At 36.3% G+C, this 17,749-nt stretch overlaps 2 pseudogenes; one reads left to right on the top strand and one right to left on the bottom strand.

Annotated features, from left to right (window-relative positions):
* Positions 1 to 8,991, bottom strand: part of LOC127456745 (sec1 family domain-containing protein 2-like) — a 319,933-nt pseudogene extending 310,942 nt beyond the window's left edge.
* Positions 8,992 to 9,299: 308 nt separating this feature from the next.
* The window catches only part of LOC127409947 (pre-mRNA 3'-end-processing factor FIP1-like), a 46,493-nt pseudogene continuing 38,043 nt past the window's right edge, over positions 9,300 to 17,749 (top strand).

Raw genomic sequence — 17,749 nt, 5'->3', positions numbered from 1 at the left:
GAAGTTAAAGCTTGGTCGCAAATGGGTCTTCCAAATGGACAATGAAGAATACCTCCAAAGTTGTGGCAAAATGGCTTAAGGACAAGAAAGTCAAGGTATTGGAGTGGCCATCACAAAGCCCTGACCTCAGTCCGATAGAAAATTTGTGTGCGAGTAAGGAGGCCTACAAACCTGACTCTGTTACACCAGTTCTGTCTGGAGGAACGGGCCAAAATTCTCGCAACTTATTGTGAGAAGCTTGTGGAAGGCTACCCAAAACATTTGACCAAAGTTACACAATTTAAAGGCAATGCTACCAAATACTAACAAAGTGTAAGTAAACTTCTGACCCACTGGGAATGTGATGAAAGAAATAAAAGCTGAAATAAATCTTTTTTCTACTATTATTCTGACATTTCACATTCTTAAAATAAAGTAGTGATCCTAACTGACCTAATACAGGGAATGTTTTCTATAATTAAATGTCAGGAATTGTGAAAAACTGAGTTTAAATGTATTTGGCTAAGGTGTATGTAAACTTCTGACTTGAACTGTATTTCCACGGTTTGAAATCTGGCCGACAAGTCATCAGGTGCATGCGCATTGTCCTGATTAGTGAAAAGTAGCAATGACCAACAGCCAATGAAGAAGCAAGAGCATAAAAGCACAAGAGAAGGGTGATGCAGAGAAATGTTGGATCCATAACAACCCCATCAAACTGCTGCCCACTTCTCCCTAACCACGGTCTCATCCATTTAATATTTCTGCTCTTTTTTTCCCCCATTCTAAGTAAATCATAGCAAAACACGACTGCAAGCCCTTCCTTCATGTTGTATGTTGGCATGTTGTTAAGAATCAACTTGCAACTAAAGTCTAAGAGGAGAATGATCTTGTAATTGAAAGAGTGCTTACTGACATGACAGAAAAAAGAAACTACAGTCTTTAGGAGATAGCAGGTCATTGCCCTGTGCACATTTAGTGATTGGTGGTCCTAGGTGCATCATTATAACTGCACCTCAAGGAAAAAATAAACTGCTACTTAAGTGTAAATATGGTCCCTTTAAGTTCAAAACAAAGAAAACCATCTCTTTACTGTGGTAAATGCACCTTTACACATGTACAGTAACAGAAAACTCACCAAATCGAGAGTTTCCTCCACACCATCTGGCTAACAGCGTATTCTTGTATACTTGCTTGGAGGCCTCAAGACAAGAGTGTGTTTTTACTCAGCACTATGGTGCTACTGTAACCAGCTAATGGCTGTTGAAGGGATGTGGGCTTGGAATACTGCATGTGTGGGTTTTGTATATGTTTCTGTATCTGTGTAGGTAAAACAATAACTTCAAATTTCTCCAAAAACAGGGTTTTAGAGTGTACAGCATTTCATTGTCATGGCAACGAAGTTGTAAAATTGGATACAACTTCACATAGAAAGATTAGTTAGTGATTTCATCACACTAAAATCATGCTACCACACTTGTTGTTTATGTCTTGTGGCTATACTTTTGAAACTGTGAGTATGTTAACATTTACGTATTGGCCCCATTCACTTCCATTGTAAGTGCGTCACTTTAAAACAGATCTTTGCTTCTTTTTTTTTTTTTTCTTTTTGCTTTTTTTTATGAGGAATGAGGAACTAGTCTAAATGATTTTTTGTGGTAATCAACATTATTAACTAAATGCCATCAACTGAGTTTATCATGTATTGAACCCAGAATATTTCTTTAATTTAATCTATCTGGATCTGAATTATTCCCACAGGCAAATGAGCTTTATAAATCCCTGTCTGATGGATTCTGGAAAAGAAACAGACATACGAAACAAGTTCCTCCTTTAACAAACCCTCAAGTATATCATGTGGTTTAGATCTAATAGGTTGTAAACTGAACTTGGTTTCCATGTTAAGGGTTTTCTATTTGCCTTCCAGCTGGAGTAGGTTCAGTTTTCACATTGTCACTTACACAACTTGCCTCAAAAAATCTCAAACATAAAAACCTATCAAGAGAATCTGCTACCAATATGAGCTGAGAGCAGATTAAAACACAATCAGAGGATTTTGCACCACAAACCATCTGCCAGAAAGATTATATAGTGTGAATTACCACAACAATTTATTTGTTATTGTTATTATGACAGTTGACATAGTTTCACTCATGACTGAGTTCAAACAAAGGCTAATAGTGCAATATATACAGCAAAAACTCTTAAATGTATGACTGGGCTCATTAAAAAAAAATAAAAAAACATTATTTTCCATTCAGACAGTGAAAGTTTTCACCACATTTAAGTAAACAATTGAGCAGTGGGACAGAATCGCACAGAACTGCAGAAACACAGGGGTCATTCATTACCACATCCCGCCCCATAGGAAATGCCATTGGCAAAAGCTCCAGCAAACCCGTTTGGTTAGACAAATACAAATACAGTTCACACACTTATGATGACTAAATAAATGTTGGTCCTCCATTAAAAATACTCAGTTGGGCATTGTTCCTGTGCCAACATATGTGTAAACAAGACCCAATATTCCTTCAGATCTTTTCTTCTGTGAGCAGACAGACTTGGAAGAAAGCAGTGATTATGTAAGTATTCCTCTTATCCTTAATTTACCAGTAGAGAAGTTGTGTAATCCAAACCAAAGTACAGTTCACTATAGGGATATTCCCCCTTGAGTAACCTTAGGTTACATGCTTTGCTCTTGGGTACAGTGTTATAGAATCTTTAGTTCCTACATCAAAACAACATAGACCGTCATCTGAATCTGCAAATATTGAGTAACATTTAGATTTGTATATATTAAATTATAACCAATTACATCCTGAGCTCTAACATTTATTTGCTTAAAATGACTTGGTTTGTGAAACTTATCAGAATGGAGGTTTAATTTCACCACCAAGTGAACATGGATTATGTCAGAGACAGTATAAGGAAGAGACAGGCCACTCATTGAAAAATTGCAACCCTCATTATGGCAGCTTTCAAATATTGATCTAAATAAGCAAACTTTATGATACTATTTTTGTCAGATTTTATTTTTTGGGGTTTTCCTAATTCAAGTAATAGCTGGCCGTGGATGTTGCCAAAAGGCCGCAAAGTGCACTGACCTGCTTAAATTCTAGGGCTGCAACTAATGATTATTTTGATAATCAATTAATCTTTGATTATTTCTTTAAAATGTGATAAAAAAATAATAATAATAAAAAAAAAAAAACAGAAATTCTAAAGGGTGTAAGAATTTGGTTTGAATTACTGCACTGAATTCACGATTCTATACTCTCACAAAACATTGAACAAAGCCTAAATCATAAATAGGTAGGTTTGATTTTCTAATTATTATTATTACTTTCAGGACATATGCAAAACAGTTCATTTCCTTTACTTGTAGAACTTAAAAAGTACTGTTCATTAAAGAGTAAAATGATTCATCAGGGATGGTGTGGAACAAAAAAATCAGCCTAGCAGAGGGCATTAGTTATTCTTTAAAAAAAATAAAATATAATGGTAGTGTATGCTTATACAGTAAAATAATTTTTGCCAGTGTATAAATTTATGTGTGAAATCAGACATTACATTTGGCACTATATCTGGACCCTTAGCATTATTATACATAATTTTCAGCATTATATACATTTTAATATAGTACAATCATCTGTAAACGCAGTGCAGATTCACTCTCACGCTGAATGTTGAAAAGTCTCATCCCGGCGGTGCTGGGTTGCGCTTGATGAGAGATGATCTAAAACACTTCAAAAACTGACATACTTTGACCTCTGAGACATCAGTGAGCCATCCATGAAAGCTGCATGATTAATTACATTGAAACTAAAATCGAGGTATGAGTTTAATCAAAATGGTGGCGCTCCCTTTTTCCATTGCGATCGGTTTGATTGACGAGGATGCACGCATGCTTGCTCAGTTAAGTTTAACGGAGACTCGCTTGTGGTAAAGACAAGCAGTTTTGCGAAACACGGATATACAGGTGCATCTCAATAAATTAGAATGTTGTGGAAAAGTTCATTTATTTCAGTACTTCAACTCAAATTGTGAAACTCGTGTATTAAATAAATTCAATGCACACAGACTGAAGTAGTTTAAGTCTTTGGTTCTTTTAATTGTGATGATTTTGGCTCACATTTAACAAAAACCCACCAATTCACTATCTCAAAAAATTAGAATACATCATAAGACCAATAAAAAAAACATTTTTAGTGAATTGTTGGCCTTCTGGAAAGTATGTTCATTTACTGTATATGTACTCAATACTTGGTAGGGGCTCCTTTTGCTTTAATTACTGCCTCAATTCGGCGTGGCATGGAGGTGATCAGTTTGTGGCACTGCTGAGGTGGTATGAAGCCCAGGTTTCTTTGACAGTGGCCTTCAGCTCATCTGCATTTTTTGGTCTCTTGTTTCTCATTTTCCTCTTGACAATACCCCATAGATTCTCTATGGGGTTCAGGTCTGGTGAGTTTGCTGGCCAGTCAAGCACACCAACACCATGGTCATTTAACCAACTTTTGGTGCGTTTGGCAGTGTGGGCAGGTGCCAAATCCTGCTGGAAAATGAAATCAGCATCTTTAAAAAGCTGGTCAGCAGAAGGAAGCATGAAGTGTTCCAAAATTTCTTGGTAAACGGGTGCAGTGACTTTGGTTTTCAAAAAACACAATGGACCAACACCAGCAGATGACATTGCAACCCAAATCATCACAGACTGTGGAAACTTAACACTGGACTTCAAGCAACTTGGGCTATGAGCTTCTCCACCCTTCCTCCAGACTCTAGGACCTTGGTTTCCAAATGAAATACAAAACGTGCTCTCATCTGAAAAGAGGACTTTGGACCACTGGGCAACAGTCCAGTTCTTCTTCTCCTTAGCCCAGGTAAGACGCCTCTGACGTTGTCTGTGGTCCAGGAGTGGCTTAACAAGAGGAACACGACAACTATAGCCAAATTCCTTGACACGTCTGTGTGTGGTGGCTCTTGATGCCTTGACCCCAGCCTCAGTCCATTCCTTGTGAAGTTCACCCAAATTCTTGAATCGATTTTGCTTGACAATCATAAGGCTGCGGTTCTCTCGGTTGGTTGTGCATCTTTTTCTTCCACACTTTTTCCTTCCACTCAACTTTCTGTTAACATGCTTGGATACAGCACTCTGTGAACAGCCAGCTTCTTTGGCAATGAATGTTTGTGGCTTACCCTCCTTGTGAAGGGTGTCAATGATTGTCTTCTGGACAACTGTCAGATCAGCAGTCTTCCCCATGATTGTGTAGCCTAGTGAACCAAACTGAGAGACCATTTTGAAGGCTCAGGAAACCTTTGCAGGTGTTTTGAGTTGATTAGCTGATTGGCATGTCACCATATTCTAATTTTTTGAGATAGTGAATTGGTGGGTTTTTGTTAAATGTGAGCCAAAATCATCACAATTAAAAGAACCAAAGACTTAAACTACTTCAGTCTGTGTGCATTGAATTTATTTAATACATGAGTTTCACAATTTGAGCTGAATTACTGAAATAAATGAACTTTTCCACAACATTCTAATTTATTGAGATGCACCTGTACGTGCCTGATTCTGAATTCATGACATATATACAGTATAAATCATAGAAAATAGCAGTAAAATGTGAGCTATGTACTGGAGAGAAGCAACTCTTAAGAGCATCAAACAGCACAAGCACTCTGTCAACGCACCTGACGCAGCAACCGGTTCATTTTAGACTGTATGCTTATTATGATCTTCTTCAAAGTGTTTATAAAGGGCTCTCATGCACTGGACATCTTGGGTCATGTTTTTCCTGCTTCAATTAGTCTCCATCGTTTTTCAAACAAGTTTCATAATGCAACACATTTTCATTGAGCTGTAAAGTGACGTCACTAACAGAACTTTTCTGTGCTCACCGCAAATATCCAACTAATCGATAATGAGATTCGTTGTCGATGGTTTTCATTATCGATGTTTATAAATATTATCAATTAGTTGTTGCAGCCCTAGATAATTCACCCAAAAAATGTAATTCATCTTTAAAACTCTATTAAAACTCTCTTATAAACTATTGTTCCAATTCCATATGACTTTCTTTCCTTCTTTCTTTCTTTCTTTCGTGGAACCCCATAGTCAAAGTTAGGCAAAATGTTTGCCTCAGTCACCTTTCACTTTCATTGTATGAAAAAAAGATGCAGTAAAAGTGTGATATGGTGACTAGAGGTAGACCGACATACTGTATCAGTTTTACCGATTAATCAGTGCCGATAGTTGCGTTTATATATATATATATATATATATATATATATATATATATATATATATATATACTACCGGTCAAAAGTTTTGAAACACTTGACTGAAATGTTTCTCATGATCTTAAAAATCTTTGATCTGAAGGCGTATGCTTAAATGTTTGAAATTAGTTTTGTAGACAAAAATATAATTGTGCCACCATATTAATTTATTTAATTATAAAACTAAAATTTAATAAAAAAAAAAAGTTTTTGAAATTTATGACTTGGACCAAATAATAAAGAAAAGCAGCCAATAAGTGCCCAACATAGATGGGAACTCCTTCAATACTGTTTAAAAAGCATCCCAGGGTGATACCTCAAGAAATTGGTTGATAAAATGTCAAGAGTACATGTCTGCAAAATCTAGGCAAAGGGTGACTACTCTGAAGATGCTAAAATATAACACAGTTTTGATTTATTTTGGACTTTTAGTCACAACATAATTCCCATAGTTCCATTTATGTTATTCCATAGTTTTGATGACTTCACTATTATTCTAAAATGTGAAGAAAAAATTATAATAAAGAATGAGTAAGTGACCCCAAACTTTTGAACGGTAGTGTATATATAAATGCAACTATCGGCACTGATTAATCGGTAAAACCGAAATAGTATATCATCTGCCTCTAGTCACCACACACTTTTATTGCATCTTTTTTTCATACAATGAAAGTGTGTGTATGTATATACTTATACATTACACTTATTTTGTATAGAAAATTCTTCATCTGATGAATATATAGGCTATAAAAAGCTTCATTTGATAAATACATATAGAGCATTGTAACAGAGCTAAGTCCCTGGTGTATTGAGGGCTTGATTATAGTTAAAAGTCCAGAGTTATGCACCAAATCTTAATTTTTCTGGTTATTATTGGGATTTTGGTTGCACACTAAACTGCTTTTAGGTTTTTATTCATTTTGGACTCTTGTAGCCTCAATGTCTGTGCCTGTCATAGTAAGGAAAGACTAAGAAATGTTTTATCACTCTATAGGCCTAAATCATTTGTTTAAAAAAACATCAGCCGATTAATCGGTTAATGGCCTTTTTCACCACTTTGGTTATTGGTACTGGCAAATCCACTATCGGTCGACCTCTAATGGTGACTGCAGCTAACATTCTGCTTAACATCTCCTTTTGTGTTCCACAGAAGAAAGAAAGTCATACAGGATTGAAACAACATGATAGTCAGTGAATGATTCTTGATAATACCTTATATTGCCTGAACAAGTCACTCAAGGAACCACTGACTGGCTTTTAAATGACTCGTATTACAATACCTGCTGGCCTGATACAGTAATAATTTGTTGTATATGTCAGTGTAATTGCTCTTACTGGTTTTGTGCCAAGCGGCCAGGTGCCAGGATTCCCTGTGTATCAGCCGTGTGCCTTAGATGTGTGAGCTCAATCATGTCCACCTGAACATCAGTCACATGACCCGGCAACTGTGGCAACACTGCAAGTATTTTCTCAACCAGACTGTCACCATGGTGTCCCACGGCTCCTATTTGTTGGGAAATAATATAAACCGAGGACAGGTTAACTGACTAAATTTTTAGGTTTTGAAAGGGCATAGTGAACCCAAACCCATATGACTTTATTCTGTGGAACATTTAGAGAGATTTTAGGCAGTTTATTAGGGACTAACAGCCTCAGTCACCATTCACTTTCATTGCATCATTTTTTTTTTCATACAATGAAATTGAATGGTGACTGAGGCTAACATTCTGCCTAACATCTCCTTTTGTGATCCACAAAAGAAATCAAAGGGGTCTGGAACAACATGAGGGTGAGTAAAAGATGGCACAGTTTTCACTTTGGGGTAAACTATCCCTTTAACAAGTTATGTGCTCTTTTATGCCACAGTGTTGTAACATATTAGTCTAAGTACTGAATACATACAGTACTGGCAGATTGAACTACACCTGCAAAATCAAGAGTTCTGTCAACAAACACTATTGATGCTTTGCTGAGGGCCGCTTTCCTCCTGTTTTTGGCCTGTGGATGATTGGCCAATTCCCCTGCGATCAGACGGCTCATCGGGCCCACTGAAAAGCACTCCTTACGGGTACTGATGAACTCAAACAGGGCATTGAGTACTGAAGCAAGAGCTTTAATCTGTATATGGAGATCAGGAGGAAGAGAGTGCATTTCCACATCCAATTCACTCCCGTATCGTCTTTCTCCGGCCTCTTCTCGGTGATGGCATCAATCAATTTTCAGTGAGGGGAAGAGGTCAGAGAAAGCAGGCAAGAGATGGAGCTGCTGTGTCAGGGGGGCAAAGACCACAGGGGCATGCATGACCTCAGCTGTATAGTTCATGTCACCCATCCACTCACACAGTTTCTCTTCAAACTGCTCAAACACTGGGTTCCCCTCCAGATCAGTGGTAACATTATTCACAAGTAGGTGAACTGGGTGAGGAACAGCTGTGAAAACCACACAGTACTGGAAGTGACTGAGGGAAATTATGTCTTTGATAATGTCTGCAGCTCTAACTTTCAGCACGGTGCTGACCACAAACACAGATTTGGGCTTGTTCTGTCCGCCTGATTCAAAGCTGGAGAACTGTTTGATGTTTCGAGCTCCAGCCTCAAGCAGAAGAGCAGCTCCACCATTCCAGTGCAGACTCTCCGAGCACCGGTCGTCCATGAAAACAACAGCCTTTTTCACTTTTGACAGCACCTTTTCCCATGTTTGACTGGGATAACAGGCAAAACCATCTGTGGGCAACATATTTCCTCAAAGCTGGCATTTAAAACTGAGCTGTCACATGAATGGAATTACCATTCAAAACAAAACCACCATGCGAGTCTCTCAGAGGTGACGTGGCACCGGGGGATCCTGATGATTAGACGTCATTGTGTAACTATCAGCTGGGAGTTTTGAAAAGTGGAATTATTTTGGAAATTGGCACATACACACAACTTTACACCCCATGATACCCCAATTTGGAAAAAATATATATATTTTACATAGAAATAAATCTTTATTTTATGAGGAATTGTTAAATAAAAATATTTGGTCTGTCATGGACCTAATAGATGATAATGGTAACATTTTAGATCACAGTGCTTTCACTTTAAAAAACGGATTTGCCTGTCATCCAAAATGGTTCTTTATAGTTGTAAATGCAGTACCTTCTGGAATAAAAATTATAATGAGAGGTTCTCTGTTATATTCTAAAGTTACTGCAGTTCTTCCTTCTTTATATGTTGGAGAAATTGAATTTAGGAATGAGAACTGTACCAACAAACACATAAGATGGGCTGTAATCAGATCTCGCTACCATTTTCAAATTTTAAGAAATTTGTTACATTACATTCTTAAATGTAAGATTTAATCTTGAAAATGTGCCTTTTTTGTATTTAAAAAATGTGCATTTTTGAAACTGCTTTTCGGAAGATACAGAACATATATTGTTTTCATACGATTTCTCAAGTGCCTTCTGGAGAACACGACAGGATTGGCTGATAGAAAAATATGTAGTTGCTGATACTTTTACCTTAGAAAATTTTTTATTATTTTATTTGATTATAATAAAATAATATTGGCAAAGTATTATATACATAAAAGTAGATTTTTCATATCCCCTCCTCTGTTTATAATATTTAGAAATGAACTGAAATGTTTTTCAGAAGCCCTTGTAAAAATGAAAAGTGAAAAAGCATTGAAATTATATGATCTCCTTGTAATATCTAATTTATTGTAGAAACGGTTTTGCCCCTCCCCCCATTGTTTTTTCCCCTTTCTTTGATTCTGATGTGTTAAGCCTTTCATGCCAAATTGATGTTGAAGTTTTGACAGTGTAAATGTAATTTTGTTGTTCATGATATTTTATATATATATATATATATATATATATATATATATATATATATATATATTTGTATAAAAATGTTTTTATTAAGAATGTTATCTTAATTTGTTGTTGACCCACTATATATATATATATATATATATATATATATATATATATATATATATATATATATATATATATATATATATATATACACACGAATAAATAATTCAATAACTGAGCAAATAAATAAATACAGAAAATAAATATCATAATATGTGTTGATGTTGAAATTCCCTGCGTGTCCACCACACGTGCGCGTGAAGTGAGCTAAATCTCTTTGGTAACGCACTCCAGCACTCAGCGTGTCACTGTAACAGCGAAATAAAAATACATAAAAAAATAAAAAAAATCCGTAACAAAAATCGGTAAATCACCGAGTGCATATAAGCCTCTAATCTCAAAGCAAGTTGTAAAACTGGTCGTAATCACCATTTCCACTAAAGAGGTCGAGAAAACAGCTGATGAGAGTGTTGACGACAAGACTGACTGGCTTTATGGAGGTGAGAAATAAATAGACTGCACTCTTGGTGGTGAAACTTTCAAAACTGTCGTGATGAGTTGAATAAGCACCTGTCCAAAATCTAACAACCCAAAAGCACACGTTAAGCAGGGGTCTGAACCATAATTTAATTACATCGGAGAGAGAAGACCGTTATTTTTCCAGCTGCACGCGTTTCATAACATTTACTTTCAAATCAACCCTTGCTGGGAACATATGGCATAAATACATTTACACACACCATGTAATATGCACTGTTACACTTTAAAGCTTAGCAAAGCTGGATAGGTGACTTTAATATCAACTGAGCTATTATTATGTAAATTATAGTGATCTAAACCGTTTCAGAGGCATTGTGTGCTAATGTATGATCTCAATATCAAATGCATTATAGCAAAGATATGACAATTAACTTGTTCAATAGAGACTCAGAGAGAAGAAAAATCAACTACTATAAAATTATGGAGACTTTATTACAAACAGATGATAATTTTGATGAAGAGTACAGAAAAAGAAGTTTTCAGGTGAGTGACTTTTCAATGAGAAACCTGTAAAGCCGCTTGGTGGAGTGGACACATGGTAGATGGTTTCTAATATTTTATTCTTCTTTGCCTTTTATCAAAGCAACACCCACTGTCTCTCCTTTTTAGGTTACACCATTCACAACTGCATTTAATGACCAGAAATTTCTTTCTGCTTTGACTATAACCTCTGTATTGCAAACAACAATACTCTCTGCAAACAACAAATAGATAAATACTACACTCCGTGGTAGAATTATTCCTCAGTGTGCCAGTACTCACAACATATGGAACAGGCTATAGTATCAGGTATACTATAGCCTGTTCCATAAACCCTCATTTGTATACCAGCATGCATTCTCTCTTTTCTCATGATAGGCAGCATCTTTTGCACATAACTTTGCGCCTATTATAAGATTATCAGCCTTAAAGGGATAGTTCATCCAATAATGAAAATTCTCTCATCATTTACTCACCCTCATGCCATCCCAGATGTGTATGACTTTCTTTCTTCTGCTGAACACAAACAAAGATTTTTAGAAGAATATCTAAGCTCTGTTGGTCCATACAATGCAAGTGCATGGTGTCCAGAACCTTGAAAATCCAAAAAGCATATAAAGGCAGCATAAAAGTAATCCATACGACTCCAGTGGTTTAATCCATGTCTTATGAAACGATATGTTAGGTGTGGAAACAGATAAATATAAGTCCTTTTTTTACTGTAAATTCTCCTCCCTGCCCAGTAGGTGGTGATATGCAAGAAGAATGTGAATGGCCAAAAACAAAAGTAGAAAAAAATGAAAGTAAAATTGGAGATTTATAGTATTAATAAGAACATTATGTAAAAAAATGCCTGCCTGTGCACATCGCCTGGTGTCACTGACATGCACAGTAACAAAATATACAACACATACCAAAAATGAATGAATGTAAATGTCATCCAGTCTGTTGTCCATATTTATTTATTGCCCCTTATCAATGTTAGATGTAGAACCTGAATATTATATATACCTGACCTTACGCACAGCTGGTGCAACCCTACACAGATGAACTAATATTGAAACATAGAAATATTAAATAAGTAGCTTTACTGGTGCAAAGACCTTTGGATTCATTATTCAAACTCTCCACGGTTTTGGTGGCATTTTCTGAACATAGCAATATTTGTATTGCCAACTTTCAGGACACTTTGCTCCTAACAATTGCGTTCCGCATTAACGCACAAGATTACCTGGGCTTAAGCCCCGGGGCCTGTGGCTGCAGGAGGGGGCCCCAGTTGTGGCATCCGCCCCCATATTCTCCCTTCGTCGATGTTGGTAGGAGGACGCACATGTAAACATGTTCAGTGGAAGACGGTGATATAAACACAGAGACGGTGTGCAACAGCATAAGCCATCTGTGTGGTGCATGGTCATGGAGTAAAAACATTCCACCACTGTTCTGACGACTGGCATGTCCCAGCGGAGGGATAAGCCTCAGGGCCCTGCAGAACCTTAATGCGGCTTTGCTTACAATGTGCGTGGCCTGTTAACATTTAAAATAAGTGTTTACAAGACTGAGTGGTGTGCAAACTCTGAAAGAGAGGCTGATACATTTATTCCCTGTTAGGGCTAGTAGTGCTGTACAAATGAAGCGTGTGTATTTAATGCCCGTTTCACTGCTTAGTAATGACCATGCACAAACATTAGTGATATGTGGCACATCTGTGCCGATACACCTCTTTGGAAAAATTTTCAGAAAGCGCATCAAGCCATGTGTGTCTGATGGAACTATTTGGACGCTTGTTAAATTCAGCACTTCATGTAGCATTGTATGCGCTCAAGGCTGATAGAAGCTCCTTTCATGTGCTCATTAGGGTAGGAACGAAAATAAATATTAATCATTGTTTTATTTTTCAGCACAGTGTAGAGATGCGTTAGCTGTTTCTTGGAGACAACACAGCGTTTTTCATCGGTTGGTTTGCTTCACCTTCATTAGAGCAAAACTCAAACCCAAGCGATTTTTTTGCCCCTCACATTGCACTGACCTTAAATAAGCGTGATGAGGCCACAGTAATATAGGCCTCACTTAAACCAATGTAGGCCTGCAGCTAAAGATGTGCTTGTAAATTGGTCCCCCTCATTGCCCCACTGACTGGCTTTATGGAAGTGAGAAATAAATAGGATACACTCTTGGTGGTGAAACTTTCAAAACTGTCGTGATGAGTTGAATAAGCACCTGTCCAAAATCTAACAACCAAATTTGCTGAATGTAAAAGCCTTTTTATCATTTTGTAGCATCAATTAGTGCATGTGATTAAATCAGACAGACAGTTGAAGCTGAAAAATCCTGTGCATCTGAAGCAAAATGCAGTTTTCCCTGAAGAGCTCACACCTAGCCCAGACCTGACCTTATCCGATACTTAAAATAAACCTTTTACTCATTAAGAATACATGTTTTACTGCTATTTACTTAAATTCAAACATTTAGCTTTCTCTATTTTGAAGGTATATCTGAATCCCTCATGTCATACTAAACCCATGTGATTTTCTTTCTTCCATGGAAAACACAAAAAGAGGTGCTAGACAAAATGACAACCTCAATCACTATTCACTTTTATTGTATGGGAAAAGTGAATGGTGTCTGATGCTGTCAGTCCATAATATTCTGTCTAACTTCTTTTGTTTTCCACAGAAGACCGAAAGTAATGCAGGGTTGGAACACATGAGGGTGAGTAAATGATGACATTATTTTTATTTGGTGAACTATCCCTTTAAATATACTGTATGTCTTCCTCAGCGCTCTGATTGGTGATGTGGATGATGTGAATGGTTACCAGGTACATCTTTTCGTAAAAATGTTTTAGATTTTCGCTTTTTATTAGTTGTTTCATACTGTCAGCCTAGTGAAACTGTTGGGCATTAATTTTTAAACCTTACCAACACATAAGGAACATGTCTACCATGTAACTTAGACTCTTTAGCACTTGCCAACATTTGGTTTTTCCCTCACTATGGAGAGTGAATCAGACAGTGATGATGTTGTCTGTGTGACCATAGGTGACATTAAAACAGGCGGATCCCAAGGCTCATGAGTAATTCAGTCACAGGCTTCACAAAAGGCTCTTATTTTAGAAAGCTTTAGTTATGTGTTTCATTGTGTCAAGTCTTATTAGATCATACAGAGATAAGGATTAAACCCTAAACCCTACTGTGGCTGACACATTGCTGAAGTGATACTTTATAGTCATTTTGTTGCTTTTATTTGTAGGTCATTTGGATCCAGTTCCATCAGTCTGAACATAGACCCCTGCATCGGGTAATAAAGCACCATACCCACTTTTTTTCCTTGTCCATCTCTTTTTGAAACTTTGACATAATTTAAGTCATATAAAGCAATATTTATAGCAATCAAAGAGGCATGACATTTTTATGTCCGTGCAGCTTTGTGGAGCAGATAACTTGTTATAATTTAATTCATTTAGTTCCATTATTTGGTTAGAAATTATGAAATCTTTCTGCTGGTATTAAAAAACCCTACTAAAAACCATCACACATTTTTGCGTTGGCTATTTACAACAATTATTACCTGATGTGAATCATGCTTTGAACAAAAGAAATAAGACACATAAGATTAAGAATTGTTACCTTGCATTGTTGCCCAATTGAAAAGGATTACAAAAGTATATCTAAACACTTGACATTAATCAGTCCATGGTATGACAAATTGTCTTTTTCTGCAACTGCTTATCCAATCAAATGGACTGACTATAGAGATTAATCCCGCCTTCTGTCCTAGCTGCATTACAGATAGAAACGATAAAGTGTCATTCCTCCAGGAAAAAGTAATGAAAATTATTATAGCTGAGAAAAATTCCAAAAGTTCCAATACAGACATTTTAAGGAATATTCCAGGTTCAATACAAGTTAAGCAATATCGACGGTATTTGTGGCATAATGTTGATTACCATAAAAGAATAATCTCGACTCATCTGTCCTTTAAAAAAAAAAAAAAAAAAAAAAAAAAACATTAAAAAAATTGAGGTTCCAATTGAATGGAAGTGAATGGGGAGAATTCATTTTAAGAGCTCAGTTTTTTTTTTTTTTTTTTTTTTCACAACAAGGACAGTAGGCTATGTATAGTTATATAATTGCTAGATTTGTAAACTAGAAAATATTTTTTTCCCTTAATGTCTGAATATTAAAGTTTGGTCTGTTACATTTTGACACACTTTTTTGTCCATTTTGCACATTGTCGTCAATTAAAAGATTTTATTTCCATTGACTAAAATTATATGTCATTTTCGTCAGACTAAAACTGACTAAAACGTTTAAATGAGATGATGAAATATTGACTAATTTTAAAGGACATTTTCGTCAAAAGACTAAAACTAAGACAAACAATAAACTGTGAAAAAATTAACACTGTTTTGACTACATTGTCATAGCAACAAAGTTGTAAAATTGGCTATAACTTTACACAGAAAATGTTAGTAAGCAATTTTATCACACTAAAATCATGTTTACACATATTGTTTATGTCTTGTATAGAATTTGAGTCTTGATCTTGTGGTCTTGGTCTCAAGATGTCTTGAGACCATATAAAGGCGGATCTTGGTCTGGATGTGGGTCTCAGCTTATGGTCTTAGTCAAGACCGCAGTGTATTTACCAGTGCACTAAATTTGATAATTATTTCAACCACTATTTGGTGTGTCATCTTCACCATTACTGAGAATTTGCAAGTACTTCTGCCACTGTGTCATCATGCATGCTTGCTCGTTCATCATATGGATGTAAATGCAAGAACTATGGTCTAACAACACAAAGTAATCATTAGTGATTTATGGTTATAACTGCCATATAGAGGCCATGACTTTATTCGCGGTAGCCGTGGGACCCAATCAGCTTGTTACATTGTGGGAGTTGTAAGCGGAAGAGACTGGTATTCTTATGAGTTGTTTGCGGGAGTAGGGCTGCGCGATTATCACTAAAATCATAATGGAAGATTATTTCTCTTGATATTGTAATCACTATTAATAATATTGTTTAATATAAATATATTGCATGCTGTATTATTTATGAAGCTACACATCCCAAACAAGAGAACTGTGTTCCTGAATTAGTTCATTGCTGTTCTATGCATCAGTAAATCAAGACAGTGACAAATGCTCAACTTCACATTGTTCCTCTTAGCAGCAGGAAAAACAACTGCTATTCAAACTGTGATTATATTATAAACAAAGCGAGCAAACAACACTCCCTTTATAATCACTGAAGCTGTCAATCACTCCAGTTCAGCATAATCTCACTGACTGAGTTCTGCACTCTCGCCAAAACTCCCGTTACAATCAATGAAGCTGTCTACACTGCACAATAAATTTACATTGTTTCTAAAACCTTGTTTACAATGAGATCATTCGCGAGAGTGCAGCAGCAGAACTCGGTCTGTTAGCGTGTGCTGAGCAGATTTCTTCTGCGCCAGTGCATCGGTGTCCTAAAAATATATGCTACCCATCAGGATGTGCTACCAACGCTATATTCACATAGTTTTAGTGTTGGGGTTAGGGTTTGGGGTAGAGTTAGGGCTTAGTACAAAATCACCATATCACACTATCCTGATAGGTATTATCTGCCTGACAAGATGTGCTACCTAGGTTTTTAACACATTTCATGCTGTTGTAGTACATACCGACAGGTTCTCCCATGCCTCCCGACATGTGCTACCCATGTTTTAACTTTACATATCACTGTTTTTACTGCTAGGGCTGGGAATCGATTCCAAAAATAATTGATTCCGAGGCATTGGGAATCGAGAATCGACTTTAAAGCTTGGAATCGGATATGTTAATTTTCGTGACCACTGAACTACTACACACCCCAGAAGCCTTAACAGCACTAATTCAATTCACAGAAGGATTATAAAATTACTTCAGCTAAATGATCATCAACCTGATTCTGAATCTTTTGCATTTCATCAGCCATAAAATGTACTCCGTTTGTTTAAATCTGTATGACGCAATCGTACAAGCCCTTCAGCACATCGGACAGCTGCTTTCCAGACCTATACTGTAGTCTGCCAGTATTTTACTTTGGATCAAACTAATAATCCAATAAATTGGCAAATTTGTGATGGAAAATTGTTGTATAGTAACAACTTCAACGATGTTACAACACCTGTCTGCAACCAGGAGATGGCAGAGGAGGATCAAGTAGCTGCGAGTTAGCTTCCCAGTTCACATCAATACAACTGTAGGTTAAATTTTAAATGATGAATGGACTGCACTCATAAAGCAAAAGTCTAGCACTTCTCTATTCATTCTCAATATTTTTACAGTAGGTCTATGTTTTAAAACATTTTGCATTTTTGTTTTTCAAATTTTTTACACAATTTTTACATTGAAATTATTCTATGAAATCAAATTCAAAACCAAAATTTGAAATACACATTATGAAAAATATTGTAATATTATATGAAATAAACCAGTACAAAAACTTGTATTTTTAGATAAAACTAAAATGTATGTTTGGACATTTAGTGTACAAAAAGTAGTTGACAACTGCATAATAATATAAACCTTTTTATAACAAGATCAACTGATGGGTGGTAACAGGCAATTTCAATGTAGATAA

This window comes from Myxocyprinus asiaticus, chromosome 19 (genome assembly GCF_019703515.2).
Source record: "Myxocyprinus asiaticus isolate MX2 ecotype Aquarium Trade chromosome 19, UBuf_Myxa_2, whole genome shotgun sequence".
In the NCBI taxonomy this organism is placed as follows: domain Eukaryota; kingdom Metazoa; phylum Chordata; class Actinopteri; order Cypriniformes; family Catostomidae; genus Myxocyprinus; species Myxocyprinus asiaticus.
The sequence above is the reverse complement of the archived record's forward strand: the minus strand, read 5'-3'. Positions and strand labels throughout refer to the sequence as shown.